General features: G+C 38.4%; 1 protein-coding gene across 34 annotated transcripts in view; it reads right to left on the bottom strand.

Annotated features, from left to right (window-relative positions):
- The window catches only part of ZBTB20 (zinc finger and BTB domain containing 20), an 811,121-nt gene that overhangs the window by 188,738 nt on the left and 604,670 nt on the right, over nucleotides 1-17,713 (bottom strand). For 2 of the 34 annotated variants that reach the window (XM_050781940.1, XM_050781950.1), the window contains one exon: nucleotides 12,392-12,442. The exons of the other annotated variants lie outside the window; for them this stretch is intronic. The gene's annotated coding sequence lies outside the window, so the exon portion shown is untranslated. The remainder of the gene's footprint in view (nucleotides 1-12,391; nucleotides 12,443-17,713) is intronic. 34 annotated transcript variants of the gene reach the window in all.

Here is a 17,713-nt window from a genome sequence, read left to right as displayed (position 1 = left end):
CGTTTTTCACATTTCTACCTCTCTCATCCCCACTGCACCACATTAGCTCAGAGCATCATTATCTGTCACTTGTAATATTGCAACAGTACATTGTACTATGTTTTCTTAAGTTTCTGAGTCTTTGCACATGTCACTACCTGTGTCTAGAACACCCATATTCCCTGATAAATATTTACTAAATGAAAAAAAAGTTAATAAATGCTGTGGATGTTGCTGCTTTGGGTGCTAAACAGAAATAGTGGCCTATCTAATATTCTGGATAAGCCTGCATAAAGCAGTTTTACTTTCAAAATTAATTTTGAAGAATAATAAAATTTTGCCATGGAGAATCATGGAGCCCATGCCACAACATCATGTTTTGCATTTAATAAAACACCTCTAAATCCAGGGAAAGAATCAGTTATTATTTCCTTCAATTCATACAACGAATATTTACTGAACACTCTCTATGTGTCAGGCTCTGTACTAGGCACTGAGGATTTCTTAGAGCACAGAACAGGCAAAAACAAACAAACAAACAAAAAAAAAACAAAAAAAAAACCAAAACACAAAACCAAAAAAACCCCCCCAAAAAACAAAAAAACCTTACAATCATGGGGCTTATAGTCCATGAAAGGGGAAATAAATGTGTAAATAAAATATATATTGTGTCTGAAGGTGGTAGATGCTACGAACCAAAAGGGGTGGAGGGTTAAATGTTAAATACAGTGGTTATGAAAGGTCTTACTTAGAAGTGAAAATTGAGCAAAGACCTGAAGATGATAAGCAAACAAGCCTTATCTGGGGAAAACATTTAAGGCGGCCAGAAAAGCAAGTGCAAAGGTGAAATCATGCATGGTAGGTTTGAGGTTAGGAAGGAGTCAATGAAGGTTGAGGGGGGTGAGCTAGGGTGGAGTGCTAAATGAAGACAGAGAGGTAATGCAGAAATTGAATATGGAAGGTCTTGTGAACTATTGCAAAGGCTTTTCTTCCAAGTGAGATGTTGAGCCATTAGAGAGTTCTGAGCAGAGAAGTGATGTGGTCTGACTGAAATTACATTACACATATTGCAAAGCATCACTCTGGCTATCATTTTGAGAATACACTGTAAGTGGTAAGGCCAGAAGCAGGGAAGACAATTAGGAGGCTATTGTAATAATCCGGGTAAGAAATGGTAGTTGCTTGGATCAGGGTAGTAGTGGTGATGAGGATGAGCAGTGGTAAGATTCTGAATTTATTCTGAAGGTAGAGCTGCAGGATTTGTTCAATGGTTGGGTTTGTGAGAGAAATACAGGTCTGGGAGAGAAGTAAATTTTTGATTTGGGCAACGCTAAAGGTGGAGTGTTATTTACCAATATTGGGGAGGCTATGTATTTGCTTGGTAAAATAAGGAATTCCATTTCTGATATGTCAAGTTTGAGATGCTCATTAGACAGACGGTGGAGATGTTGAATAGGCTGCTAAATATGTGAGCCTAGAATTCTGGGTAAAGGCCTGGACTAGAGATACAAGCTTGCACCATAAGCTTGGGTGCAAATATTAAGAGAGTGAATGGAGCTGAAGAGAAGAGCTTCAAAGATTGAGCTCTAGGGCACTCTAATGTTTACCTGCCTGGGAAATGAGAATATGCTCGCAAAAGAGACTGAGGAGGAGTAGACTGTGAGAGAGGAAAAAAATCAGGAGACTGTGATGGACTGAATGCCAAGTGAAGAAAGTGTTTTAATGGAGAATGAATAATGGGCCACATAAAACGATTCTGAGAGATCAGGAAAGACAAAGACTGCTAATTGGTTAATGGATTTAGCAAGATGGAAGTCATTGGTGACCTTAGCATCAACAGTTTTACTAGACTGGTAGGCGCAAAAGCTAACTAGAGGGGCAAAAGAGAACTAGAGCATAGGATTGGAGAGTGTCTACAGTGAGTCTAGGGATTTCTTGAGAAGTTTTGCTGTAATGGAAATCAAAGAAATGGGACAGGAGCTGCTAGGAAGTAGGGTTTATAAAGGTATTTTTAGGATGAGATAAATTACAACATGTTTGTATACTGATAGGAAAGATTTGATAGAAAGAGAAAATTTGATAAAGCAGAAGAAAGATGTGAGCTTTTTCAGGAGCACCATTTACGCATGTGCAAGAGGAGACAGATTCTAATGCACAATGAGGGATGGGCTGAGCCAAGAGTACACAGAGGTTATCCATAGTTGTAGGAGAGAAGGCAAAATACATGGGTACAGATAAAAATGGGAGGGTAGGGGTGCTGGACAGCAAGTATTTGTGAAGTTCTCTTTTGATGGTTTCTATCTTTTCAGTGAAGTAGAAAGAAAGATTCTAAGTTGAGCATAAGGATGGGGGAGGAGGTGTTAGAAATTTGAGAGAGGGAAAATATGAAATATTCCTGTACAGATATGGAAGAGTAAATGACAAGGAAACATTATATTTGCTGGGCAGCGTTAAGGGCCTCCTTGAGGGATCATGAATTTAAATTGAGAGTCATACATTTGCTTGTGTGTTTTTCTGCAGCCACATTCAGCTGGCACACAGGCATGAAATAGATGGGGAGTTGCATATGACCAGTACAGTTGAGATTTGTCAGGAGAGCAGAGTGAAGCCAGAGAAGGTCAACGGTGTTAAAGGCGCATGCAAGGAAATGATTAAAATCATTGTCCGTGGAATCTACACTATATAACGAAGTCAGCATATGAGAAGCTATGGGTAAAACCAATGAATTAGGGGTCCTAGTGGGCTTAAGGAATTGGTGTATTAGGGGTAACAAAGGGATTGAACTAAGACATTAGGCTGTGGTTGGAAAATGGAATGCTTGAAATTGAGATTGTGGAAGATTATAATTATTAGTAATTAAAAGATCAAAAATGTAGCCATGGGAATGAGCAGCTATGGCAGAGTGGTGTATCGATCATGAGAAGTTCAAAAAATTGAGAGGAGGTATTAGAGGGAGTGTGTATTTACACAGTGAATGACCAATAATTGTAATGGGGTAGAAATGGAAAAAGTGTTAGTGAGTTAGGGGCTAACGTTTTCAAGGAATTGGGAAACTTTCCTGGTAGACAACTGCATCAAGGGGGAGTTATGGGAACACCGAGCTTTTCTACTCCCTCCTCAATGTTTCCTCTCTCTCCATCTTTCCAGCTTATATAACTGGCATTACAAACTTTAATTTCTTAGACTAGATAACTACACATCACCTGTATCTTCCCTTTCTCCTCCCTATCCAAACTATCTCCAAGTCTTAAGAATTTCCAATTTTTTTTTTTTTTCTGAGATGGAGTCTCACTCTGTTGCCCAGGCTGGAGTGCAGTCATGCCATCTCGGCCTACTACAACTTCCACCTCTCGGGTTCAAGCAGTTCTCCTGCCGCAGCCTCCTAAGTAGCTGAGATTACAGGCATGCACCACTGTCACACCTGGCTAATTTTTGTATTTTAGTAGAGACGAGGTTTCACTATGTTGGCTAGGCTGGTCTCGAACTCCTGACCTCAAACAATACGCCTGCCTTAGCCTCCCAAAGTGTTGGGATTACAGACATGAGCCACTGCGCCTGGCCTCCAATTTTGAATACTCTCCACTCTTCCCCTTTGGGGCCATCTCTACTCTAGCCTGTCATTATTTTATCACTCAGATTAATGTTCTTCATGACACTAATTGTTCTCTAAACTTAACTTGTTCATTTATTTGTTTGCTTTTTTGTTGGGGGGGGAGGTGTCTGTTTTCCCTCATTAAATATAAATGTCATAAGGGGAAAAGTTTTGTTTAATTTGTGCCTGCAACATAATATGCCCTCAATAAATACTTTCAGGATGAATTTATAAATACCCCCCATAACATGCTGATGAATCCTTATATTCTCGGGTTCACACAACAGCTTTGCTTTACTATCCTACCACCTTCTCCCTCCTTTCCTGCTCAAACCATCCATTTCACCCAGTAAAGTCATTTCACTACTCCCCCAAAACACCATGTTCATTTCTATCCAGATAATTTCATCATATTTCTCCCTTGTTTATGTCTATTCCCCACATACCAATTCTTTGAGTCCCAGCTTAGGTCTTACTTGTTGGATGGTTTTTCCATGATTATCAAGAGGCCTGCTGATTTCTCCCGCCTCTAAAGTCCTGCTATCCCTAATAACATCAGCTGCATTATATTTTCTAATTGTTTCATGTAGGTTATTCTTACCTTTTCACTTTAATATAGATTTTTTTGGCCTGAGGATCCTGACTTACATCTATAGTATACTCAGTAAAAACTAACATAGGGTAGGGCAGATAACAGGTATTCAAAGAATACTATGACCTCCTTGGATAGCTCCATAGACTTCCATCTTCCTCAACAAACATTTTCTACCTTTTATCCTGCTGTTAGCTAAATCTAACTGTTCTTCCTGCTCTGCTGATACTGTCTTCGAGACCAGAACCAACCTCTATGTCCACTACACAGAATTCTACACCCTTGCACTGCAATTCCCACAGCTAAATCGTTGTCATAGCCATTATTGTTCCTGGATTCTCTTGGCAATTTTAGCATATTCAAGGCATAGCTGCCAAGATCATCATCCTCCTTGATTGTTTTGATTCTTTATTTTTTTAAATCCCTGCATTTTTTCCCATCAAACTTTAAGTGTTCCTGTGGGATTTGTTTTTCCTTGGCTCCATCCTTGGCCTGGTTCTTCTCTACTTTCTTATGTTCAGTCACTCGATTTGCCCTTTGTCTCATTTGAGGGTATCAGCTTTCACACCTTCTTTTAAACTACCTTGCATATTTAGAATATTTTCTCAAATAATATAAAATTTATAATATTTATGAATAAATGACACAATGCCAAGATATTCTGTCTCTTCTTTCAAATAACATCTGAAGATGCACCTGCACTAGTGAGTTCTATATTTAAGATATTGAATAAGTATCATTCACCCATCTGCTTTCATTCTGTCCTGCATTTTTTAGGACCTGCTTCAGAGTTGTATTGTGAGGTCTTTTGGACGGGGAACTGTCTGGCATAGTTCACAAAACGGCCTTTGCTCAGTATATTCATGTTCCTTTGACAAATAATAATTAATAATAATAGCCCACTGTGCATTTTTACATTCCACTCATAAATCCCTGGAAAAAGAAAAACTAACAACCAGGGATTATAATAGAAACACAGAAACAAAACTAACCTCTTACCAGGTTTTGCTACAGTTAACATATACTTCCATAGACCTATATTCTAACAAATAATTACCTACTTAAGTCATTTGTAAATTGTTCCTTTGCCAACATTATGTATAATAGCAAATGCCTACGTGGTTTATAGGACAGGGAAAACAACTAGAACATTACAGCTATGTGGGGGATCAGTGCAAAAGCAGCAAAATAAGAGGTTTACTCTGTTGGGTGCACAGTTTGGAAGAATTAGTCTCACAAGTAGAACTACTTGACAGAATATATGCCTGCTCTCCAGCTCCCCCTTCACCCCCCTCCAGATAGTTTTTCAATAATGGAAGAAGACTTACTTTCTTTTTTTCAAATCCAGGTGGGAAGTGTATCATTTTGCGTGAAAAATCTGTTTTTCTTTGAACATAACAAATGGTCTGATTGAAGCTGCTCTATGAAAACGGCAGTGTATCTAACGAGGGAGGGTGGGAACTATAGTTTAATGGGTGGAGCACCTCCACATTTAGCTGCAGATGAGCCACATTTAACTTTTTTAAAAAAATTTAAATTTAAAAAATAAAAGAAGGCCAAAATGTAATGAGTGTCTTGTTACTACAGTGGCCACTAGATGGCAGGTCCAAAAAATCTGATTGGAGCCTGACAGAAGGGCAAATTTTAGGAAGCAGATTGTTTCTGGCACTCAATCCAGCGTTGGTTCATCAATAAGCCTTGGCAGTTTGCTAAAATATCAGGTGGATAAGACAATATCCACGTTATTTCACAGGACTGAAGGGGGCAGGAAGCCCTTTGGTATCTAGGTTTGTAGAGTACTGTCATCACATACTCACACATCCAGATACTGCTACATCTTTGGACTTCTGTCCACAGACATTCTAGGAGCTGGTTTTTATATATGTTCAGCTGTATTCCATTATCTAATGGTCTGTGCAATACTGAGACATAATCTCAGGAGTGTAAAAGGTAGTTGTCTAATCTGCCTCCATGGAAACAAATGAAGGATGCTGTCAGGCTAGGGTAAGGGTACATATAGCTGTACTATATTTAACAACATATAGTTACCAGTAATTGCAACTTCATGTTAAATATGTGTATTTCCTATACTGGAGGTTGACCATATATTCATGTTTTGAAAAAGAGAATGTTGATATATAAGAGACTTATTATTTAATAGAATAAAATAACTAAGGCCTATGATTAATAATGAAATGAGTAAATTTAGAACAAATTATTTGTTGTACACAGTAGAGTTTTCATTTTCTTTTACTGTGATGGGAGACTTCTAGAAGTGGGTCTTATAAGACTATAAATAAATCATTCTTGGACCAATTATTCTGAAGATAGATTGTGTCTTTCCCTTCATAATTTTTTTTATTTTGGTTACTAGATTATCCTGATAAAAGTGATTTAACTACATGGACACTGCGTACTTTTCTTTATCTTTTAATTAAAGAACTGACCTTATGATTTTTAAAAGTAGAGAATCACAAGCTCTGAGATAATTTATCATTCTCAGTAAAGAATATGTGTTCTAGAGTCAAATTTATTTTTGTACAAGAGCTGTGACATGCATTTTGATATACATTTAAGCATCTATGCCAATTAAAATGTTATAACAATAAAAGCAACAAAAACTCAATTATAGCCACACAACTCAGTCATCACTCACCTTTTGTTCCCTTTTTCTTTGAAAATTTAGATAGAATTATGGTAAACATGTTAATTTCATCTATTCTTGCTCTGTATATTTGGATTGTGAAATGTCTACATGAGACACAGGAAGAAGAGGGCACTGGTCTTCAAGATAAAAAACAAAAAAAAATTTTCCTAAAGAAGAAATATGGGCTATATTGAATTATGATAGAAGATGTTTTAAATCAGTACTGTTTTTCTTTAGTTTAAAGTAAAATTTAAAATGAGATGACTGAAATAATTTACGATAAAATATCATGGTTATTTCTACATATTTAAGGATTAAAAATGCTCAAACTTATACTTTCCTCACAGAAAGAGCACTGAAATGGGAAACTGAGAGTTCTGGGTTCTATTCTGATTTGATAGTGACTCACTGTGTGAGATGCAGAGAGCATGACCTCCCCAGGCTCCTCACTTCTGAAATGGGAGGGTTTTGAGGACAAAGTCTCTCTCTGCTTTAACATTCAATATCCAAGTAAGCAAACTGCTACGTATTGCAGGTTTTTCTTTTCCTCAGAAATAGACTAATTTCCTCAGATGAAAGAAAAATATTGTTAAGAAGCTGATGTTGAAAGCTAACATGTCCCTGCCAACATTGTAGGCTCTACCCATGCAGGTGAAGCTAGAACTGGTTCTTCCTTCAATCCCCCTTTTCCCTATTCTGCAGCACTCTTCCATGTACTCCCCCATCGTCTTTAAGTCTAAATTCTACCTGAGAGGTCCTCTGTGACCCCTAGGTAGTTACTTGCTAATTATTGCTAATTATTTGATAACTGTTTTACTTTTCCTCTTGAGCACATAGCTAAGCTCCATTTCCCAGACTTCTCTGCAGATAGCTATGGCCCTGTGACCCAATTCTGGTGAGTAGGATGTCGGTGGAAGTGACATATGCTGCCCCAAGCCTGGTCTATTAAAAGTTCCTGTGTAATCATTGCTCTTTCTTCACCAGATTTCTGGCTGGATGTCACACCCACAGCAACCTTGGAAGCTATGTACTGGGTCAACCTGGGTCCCTGACCAGTCTTTACATAAGCAAGAGAGAAACATGTTGAAACACTGAGATTTGGGAATGTGCATATTATAAAAACTAATGTTACCTTAACTACGACTGTTTCCTAAACCAGAAATTTGTTCTCCTTCCAAGACATTATGTTTCTTTTACCACATTTTCCACCCTTAATAATTTATTTACTGATATGTAAGCTGCTTGAGGATAGTACATTTGTTTCACTAGTGTCCCCACAGAACTCTAGGTAGTTGAATGAATTCAGAATAGAACATAGCTAGTTTGGAAATTATAGAAGATACAGAAGGTAGTAAAAGCAGTTTGATTTTTAAAAATTCTAGCTTTGTGTTTTATCCTATAATATTTAGGTAGAAGGTAGGGATGATGGGTTGGGGTTTTGTTAGTTTGGAAATGTATTGTGACAACCATAGCCTTTTTTTTTTTTTTTTTTTTTTTTGAGACGGAGTCTCGCGCTGTGTCACCCAGGCTGGAGTGCAGTGGTGCGATCTCGGCTCACTGCAAGCTCCGCCTCCCAGGTTCACGCCATTCTCCTGCCTCAGCCTCCGAGTAGCTGGGACTACAGGCGCCCGCCACCACGCCCGGCTAGTTTTTTGTATTTTTAGTAGAGACGGGGTTTCACCATGTTAGCCAGGATGGTCTTGATCTCCTGACCTCGTGATCCACCCGCCTCGGCCTCCCAAAGTGCTGGGATTACAGGCTTGAGCCACCGCGCCCGGCCGACAACCATAGCCTTTTAATATATTTTGTGTACTACATCCCCAATAAACATATTTTCCAAATAATGTGTAAACTAAACACAATTATGTGCTATATAATGACGTTTTAGTCAACAGTGGACCACATGTCTGACTGTAGTCCTGTAAGATTATAAGAGAACTGAAAAATTCCTAATGCCTAGTGATGTCATAGCCATCATAACATAATAGCACAATCACTTTTTAAAACATAAATTTAGTGTAGCCTAAATGTACAGTGCTTATAAAGTCTACAGTAGTATACAGTAATGTCCTAGGTATTCACATTCACTGATCACTCACTCGTTCACTCACCCAGAGTAACTTCTATCTCCAAGATCCATTCATTGTAAGTGCCCTATAAAGTCGCACACCTTTGATCTTTTATGCTTTGTTTGTACTATACCTTTTCTATGTTTAGATACATGAAGACTTGCCATTCTGTTATAATTACTTACAGTATTCAGTACAGTAACATGCTGTATAGGTTTGAAGCCTAAAAGCAACAGGCTACATCATATAGCCTAGGTGTGTAGTAAGCTCTATCATCTAGGTTTGTGTAAGTACACTCTATATTGTTCAAACAATGATGAAATTGCCTAATGATGCATTTTTCAGAATGTATTCCTTTTGTTGAGCAATGTGTGACTACATTTTGAAAAGTTAAAATAATACTAAAGGAAGGGACAAGTGAAGAGCCAACTTGAGAAATCTAAGAACTAGGTAAGTTTTAAAAAGCCCTTTTAGTTACATAGGGTTTCTAACATCATTACCACCTATGAAATTACAGGTATTAAATTCTATCTCAAAATGATCACCGCCCTTTTGATACTTTACTCTCAGTGTCATGGTTGACCTATTTTGAGTCAAGTTTATTGGACATTTTCAGTTTCATTTTTAATTCTCCTCATCACTGCCCCTCCCTGAAATACTTCACCCCTGGTTTCCTTAATAATACTGGCCTAATTTCCCTATTCTCTATCTTTAGTTTTCTCTCCTCGTTTGTTTGGCTCCTCTTTCTCATCTATTCTTTAAGTATTAGAATTCCCTAGTGTTCTGCTCTGAGTTTTTCTTTCTCTCATAATTTTTCCTTGAGTCATCTCATCTAGTCTTACAGCTTCACCTACTACTTCCTCACAAATAACTCCCGACTCTTGACCTTTAGTGCAGACCTTTCTTTGGAGCTTCAAACCTGTATTGCCTGTAGTATCCTGGGCATTTTAAGAAAATCTAAATATTTTGTGCCACCTTAAATTCAAGTCCCAAACCAAAAGCACTCCTTGCAAGGCAAACATTCTTCCTCCTGTGTTCTGGCTCTTGGTAGATGACATCAATTTAGAAACATTAAACTCTCCTTTTCTTTCTTTCGTGTCCCTTATCTAAATCATCGAATTAAGTTCTAAATCCTATAGTGTTTTTATAGTCCATTTGAGATTTTAGCCTAAGTTTGAGGACTACATAAGTGAAGACAGATGAAAAATAGGACTTCTTTTAACTGTGTGTCAGAGAATTACTACTACAAATTTCTTTACACAAATATGTAAAAAAGGCAAACCATACAGCATTTACAAAAAGACTTTCATACCCTTCCATCATACCAGAGTTCCATTATCAGCCTGAAGAGAACCAGGAGAGCTGTCCTGAGAGGGAGTTTTCTCACAATCAGGACCAGTTTGAAACAAAATACAATCAATGGAAAGAAAGATTTTTGGAGAGGGGAGAGAAGCTTTGCTTGCTGCCAGTACTTTGGTAACCGCTGCAAAAGAAAAGTTTAAAAAATGACCCTGGCTGGCAAGATGGCTGAATAGGAACAGCTCCCGTCTGCAGCTCCCAGCAAGATCGATGCAGAAGGCGGGTGATGGCTGCATTTCAAACAGAGGTACCTGAATCTCACTGGGACTGGTTAGACAGTGAGTGCAGCCCACAGAGGGCAAGCCAAAGCAGGGTGGGCCGTTGCCTCACCTGGGAAGCGCAAGGGGTTGGGGAATTCCCTCCCTTAGCCAAGGGAAGCCATGAGGACTGTGCCATGAGGTACGATGCACTCTAGCCCAGATACTATGCTTTTTTCATGGTCTTCACAACCTGCAGACTAGGAGATTCCCTCAGGTGCCTACATCACCGGGGTCCTGGGTTTCAATAACAAAACTGGGCGGCTGTTTGGGCAGACACCGAGCTAGCTGCAGGAGTTATTTTTCATCCCCCAGTGGCACCTGGAATGCTAGTGAGACAGAACTGCTCACTCCCCTGGAAAGGGGGCTGAAGCCAGGGAGCCAAGTGGTCTAGCTCAGCGGATCCCACTCCCACAGAGTCAAGCAAGCTAAGATCCACTGGCTTGTTAAGGGCAGCCAGAGAGAAAGGTCAGGTTACCGACAAAGGGCAACCCATCAGATTAACAGTAGGTCTCTCTGCAGAAACCCTACAAACCAGAAGAGAGTGGGGGTCAATATTCAACCTTCTTAAAGAAAAGAATTTTCAACCCAGAATTTCATATCCAGCCAAACTAAGCTTCATAAGCAAGGGAGAATTAAAATCCTTGACAGACAAGAAAATGCTGAGAGATGTTGCCACCACTAGGCCTGCCTTATAACAGCTTCTGAAGGAAGCACTAAATATGGAAAGAAAAAACTGGTACCAGCCACTGCAAAAATATAACAAATTGTAAAGACCATTGACACTATGAAGAAACTGCATCAACTAATGGGCAACATTACCAGCTAGCATCATAATGACAGGCTCAAATTCACACATAACAGTATTAATCTTAAATGTAAATGGGCTAAATGTCCCAATTAAAAGACACAGACTGGGCTGGGCGCAGTGGCTTACACCTGTAATCCCAGCACTTTGGGAGGCCAAGGTGGGCGGATCACAAGGTCAGGAGGTCGAGACCATCCTGGCTAACACAGTGAAACCCTGCCTCTACTAAAAATACAAAAAATTAGCCGGGCGTTGTGGCGGGCGCCTGTAGTCCCAGCTGCTCGGGAGGCTGAGGCGGGAGAATGGTGTGAACCTGGGAGGTGGAGCTTGCAGTGAGCCAAGATCACGCCACTGCACTCAGGCCTGGGCGAAGGAGTGAGACTCCTTCTCAAAAACAAACAAACAAACAAACAAAAAACAAAAAAACACATGCAGACTGGCACATTGGATAAAGAGTTAAGACCCATCAGTGTGCTGTATTCAGGAGACCTACCTCATGTACAAAGACACACATAGGCTCAAAATAAAGGAACGGAGGAATATTTACCAAGCAAATGGAAAGTAAAATAAAAGCAGGGGTTGCAATCCTAGTCTCTGATAAAACAGACTTTAAACCAACAAAGATCAAAAAAGACAACAAAGGGCATTACATAATGGTAAAGGGATCAATGCAACAAGAAGAGCCAACTATCCTAAATATATATGTACCCAATAAAGGGGCACTCAGATTCATAAAGCAAGTTCTTAGAGACCTACAAAGAGACTTAGACTCCCACACAATAATAGTGGGCGACTTTAACACCTCACTGTCAATATTAGACAGATCAACGAGACAGAAAATTAACAAGGCTATTCAGGACTTGAACTCAGCCCTGTGACCAAGTGGACCAAATAGACATCTACAGAACTCTCCACCCCAAATCAACAGAATATACTTTCTTCTCAGCACCACATCGCACTTACTCTAAAATCGACCACATAATTGGAAGCAAAACACTCCTTAGCAAATGCAAAAGAATGGAAATCATAACAAATAGTCTCTCAGACCACAGTGCAATCAAATTAGAAGTCAGGATTAAGAAACTCACTCAAAACTGCACAGCTACATGGAAACGGAACCACCTGCTCCTGAATGACTCCTGGGAAAATAGCAAAATTAAGGCAGAAATAAATAAGTTGTTTGAAATCAATGAGAACAAAGACACAATGTACCAGAATCTCTGGGACACAGCTAAAGTAATGTTTAGAGGGAAATTTATAGCACTAAACGCCCACAGGAGAAAGCACAAAAGATCTAAAATTGACACTCTAACATCACAATTAAATGAACTAGAGAAGCAAGAGCAAACAAATTCAAAAGCTAGCAGAAGAGAAGAAATACCTAAGATCAGAGCAGAACTGAAGGAGACAGACACATGAAAAATCCTTCAAAAAATTGATGAATCTAGGAGCTGATTTTTTGAAAAGATTAACAAAACAGACCACTAGCCAGACTAATCAAGAAGAAAAAAGAATCAAATAGACACAATAAAAAATGATAAAGGGGATATCACCACTGATCCCACAGAAATACAAACTACCATCAGAGAATACTATAAACACCTCTATGCAAATAAACTAGAAAAGTTAGAAGAAATGGATAAATTCCTGGACACATACACTCTTCCAAGACTAAACCAGGAGTAAGTCGAATCCCTGAATAGACCAATAACAAGTTCTGAAATTGAGGCAGTAATTAATAGCCTACCAACCAAAAAAAGCCCAGGACCAGACAGATTCACAGCTGAATTCTACCAGAGATACAAAGAGGCGCTGGTACCATTCCTTCTGAAACTATTCCAAACCATAGAAAAAGAGGGACTCCTCCCTAACTCATCTTATGAGTTCAGCATCATTCTGATACCAAAACCTGGCAGAGTCACAACAAAAAAATAGAATTTCAGGCCAATATCCCTGATGAACATCTATGTGAAAATTCTCAATAAAATACTGGCAAACCAAATCCAGCAGCACAGCAAAAAGCTTATCCACCATGATCAAGTTGGCTTCATACTTGGGATGCAATGCTGGTTTAACATACACAAATCAATAAATGTAATCCATCACATAAACAGTTTAGAACCAATGACAAAAGCCACATGATTATCTCAATAGATGCAAAAAAGGCCTTTGATAAGATTCTACACCCTTTATGCTAAAAACTCTCAATAAACCAGGTATTGATGGAACATATCTCAAAATAGTAAGAGCTATTTATGACAAACCCACAACCAATGTCATACTGAATGGGCAAATGCTAGAAGCATTCCCTCTGAAAACCAGCACAAGACAAGGATGCCTTCTCTCGTGACTCCTATTCCAACATAGTATTGGAAGTTCTGGCCAGGGCTATCAGACAAGAGAAAGAAATAAAGAGTATTCAAATAGGAAAAGAGGAAGTCAAATTGTCTCTGTTTGCAGATGACATGATTGTATATTTAGAAAACTCCAACATTTCAGCTCAAAATCTCCTTAAGCTGATAAGCAACTTCAACAAAGTCTCAGGATACAAAATCAGTGTGCAAAAATCACAAGCATTCCTATACACCAATAATAGACAAACAGAGAGCCAAATCATGAGTGAACTCTCATTCACAATGGCTACAAAGAGAATAAAATACCTAGGAATATAACTTACAAGGGATGTGAAGACCTCTTCAAGGAGAACTACAAACCACTTCTCAAGGAAATAAGAGAGGACACAAACAAATGGAAAAGCATTCCATGCTCATGGATAGGAAGACTCAATATTGTGAAAATGGCCATTCTGCCCAAAGTAATTTATAGATTCAATGCTATCCCCATCAAGCTATCATTGATTTTCTTCACAGAATTAGAAAAAAACAACTTTAAATTTCATATGGAACAAAAAAGAGCCTGTATAGCCAAGACAATCCTAAGCAAAAAGAACAAAACTGGAGGCATCACGCTACCTGACTTCAGACTATACTACAAGGCTACAGTTACCAAAACAGCATGGTACTGGTACCAAAACAGATACATAGACCAATGGAACAGAAAGAGGCCTCCAAAATAATGCCACACATCTACAACCATCTGATCTTTGACAAACCTGACAAAAACAAGAAATGGGGAAAGAATTCTCTATTTAATAAATGGTGTTGGGAAAACTGGATAGCCATATGCAGAAAACGAAACTGGACCCCTTCCTTACACCTTATACAAAAATTAACTCGAGATGGATTGAAGACCTAAATGTAAGACCTAAAACCATAAAAACCCTATAAGAAAATCAAGGCAATACCATTCAGGACATAGGCACGGGCAAAGACTTCATGACTAAAACACCAAAAGCAATGGCAACAAAAACCCGAAATAGACAAATGGGATCTAATTAAACTAAAGAGCTTCTGCACAGCAAAAGAAACTATCATCAGAGTGAACAGGCAACCTACAGAATGGGAGAAAATTTTTGCAATCTACTCATCTGGCAAAGGGCTAATATCCAGAATCTACAAGGAATTTAAACAAATTTACAAGAAACAAACAACCCCATCAAAAGGTGGATGAAGGATATGAACAGAAACTTCTCAAAAGAAGATATTTATGTGGTCAACACACATATGAAAAAAAGCTCATCATCACTGGTCATTAGAGAAATGCAAATCAAAATCACAATGAGATACCGTCTCACACCAGTTAGAATGGCTATCATTAAAAAGTCAGGAAACAACAGTTGCTGGAGAGGATGTGGAGAAATAGGAACACTTTCCCACTGTTGGTGGGAGTGTAAATTAGTTCAACCATTCTGGGAGAGAGCGTGGTGATTCCTCAAGGATCTAGAACCAAAAATGCCATTTGACCCAGCAATCCCATTACTAGGTATATACCCAAAGGATTAGAAATCATTCTGTTATAGAGACACATGCACATGCATGTTTACTGCAGCACTATTCACAATGGCAAAGACTTGGAACCAACCCATATGCCCATCAATGATAGACTGGATAAAGAAAATGTGGCATATATACACCATGGAATACTATGCAGCCATTAAAAAAGGATGAGTTTATTTCCTTTGCAGGGACATGGATGAAGCTGGAAACCATCATTCTCAGTAAACTAACATAGGAACAGGAAACCAAACATCGCATGTTCTCACTCATAAGTGAGAGTTGAACAATAAGAACTCATGGACACAGGGAGGAGAATGTCACACACTGGGGCCTTTCGGGGGCTGAGGGGCTAGGGGAGGGATAGCATTAGGAGAAATACCTAATGTAGATGACGGGTTGATATGTGCAGCAAACCACCATGGCACATGTACACCTATATAATAAACCTGTACATTCTGCATATATATCCCAGAACTTAAAGTATAATAGTAATTTAAAGAAATGACCCTAATGGCTAAACCTATAGAAACTCTAGCTAGGCCTGTGGCTTCTATTCTTTCATGGGTATAATTACAAAGGCTCAAATTTATTTTAAGTGTTACATTTTTCATTGACACTGAAATGAGACTCTCTTCTTGTCTAATTAGCTGCTTTGATTTCTTTGCCCTAAAAATCATTCTTCAATGTTTTCCACAATTCTTCCACCTTTAACTTACTATATAGTATCTGTGGTCCTTTTTCTTTCCCCAGTGTGATATATTTATCATCTATTACTCAAACCTCCTCTTTTGCTTTCTCCCTTTGCACCACCAGCTCTAACATCTTAAATTTTCATTTGACATACTGCTTACCTAAATTATTTCATGTGTGTTCCCATCCATGGAAATTCATTTTTGTGTGACATAAATCCCTACCCTATTCTATTTCACAGTAATAAAACTTTATACTGAATTGCCAGAGAGATAGGTAACCAACCACGCAGTTTAAATTAAGTGCAAGATACACATGTTTGAATATTCTGCTCTCTGTCTAAGATGTGTAGAGACAGGTCCTGTTTGTGTCTGAGCATTCTGTCATCTTATTCAAACTGTTGGAGTTAAATCACCTAAGAACTGTTTTCTCACTTTGATTCAAAAGTAACTTCTGCTATGCAAAAAAGCACAGTTATGAAATAATATGTGCATTAAAAAATCTCATAAATAATGATTAGAGTCGCATTCAGGCTGTGAAAGGAGTAGCTCCATGACTTGAGTACATGCCAATGAGATTAGAACTCATCCGGGGCTGGCATTCTCATTGATTGTTGTCCCTCTGTACCTTCAATGGTTTCCAGTCCTTGTCCAAGTTAACCTTTGCTAGTTGTTGTAGCCATGGTAAATATCCTGTTTATTGGATTTTATTAGCATTTTAAATTTTGACATTTGGAAAAGCACAATCCTCCTTCTTTTTCATCCTGTCATTTTTAATGTATAAGTGTCCAGGCTCCTTCCAATTTTAAGTTTCTCTTTCCTAGCTTTAGAAGATTATAATTTTGGAAAGTCACAATTATTCTGCTAGTTGGTGGCCAGAACATATCAATTGCATATAACAAAATTTTAGTCAGATGTGTCATTCATACATTTTAAGTCTCATAGTTTACTTCTTTCATAATTATTTGACATTTTTGGTGAAATGAGTTTAGTTCTGAATCATGCATTTTGTTATGTTGATTCTCCACTATTTTTGGTGATACAATAGTAATAATGCGAGACATTTGTATAGCAGTGTAAAGTTTTTAAAGTGCCTTCACATACACAGCTCTTATTTGCTTCTCGGTATACCTTATGACATAAGCAATGAGGTGTTATACCCATTTTACAGATAAAGAAACACAGGAACAGAGTATTACTTTGGATCACACATGGTAACTCTCAAGGACAGAATGAGCTCCTGTACTAGTATTCTTTCCTTTGCATCATATCATTACTAATGTTTACTTACACCTACATACTTACTGCTTTTCAAATATCCAGATGTCATCCCATCTACTGTACCAGTCTATTATCACTCGTGTCATACTCTGTTTTTATCTCTTTACTAAGGTTATACTCATCCTTCCAGTTCCCCACTGCCCTCACTAGATTCTGAGCTGCTTGAGAAAAATGATTCATCCATCTTTGTATCTCTAGACCCAAGTAAGATCCCACAACATTTTTGCCAAGTGTCTCTTGTGCTATAAATGTTCATCTTCTCTTAGTTGTAAATTGCTTTCAACCCATGTTTTTTTTTTTTTTTTTTCTTTAAACTTTTATTTTAAGTTCAGGGGTATAAGTGCAGGCTTGTTATATAGGTAAACTTGTGTCATGGGGGTTGTACAGATTATTTTAACAATGAAGTTATTAGTTATTTTTCCTGATTCTCTCCCTCTTCCCATCCTCCATGCTCCAAAAGGCCCCAGTTTGTATTGTCCCCCTCTATGTGTCCATGTATTTTCATCATTTAGCTCCCACTTACAAGTGAGAACATGCGGTATTT

This window comes from Macaca thibetana, chromosome 2 (genome assembly GCF_024542745.1).
Source record: "Macaca thibetana thibetana isolate TM-01 chromosome 2, ASM2454274v1, whole genome shotgun sequence".
NCBI classification, from domain to species: domain Eukaryota; kingdom Metazoa; phylum Chordata; class Mammalia; order Primates; family Cercopithecidae; genus Macaca; species Macaca thibetana.
This window is presented reverse-complemented; position numbering and strand designations above follow the sequence as displayed.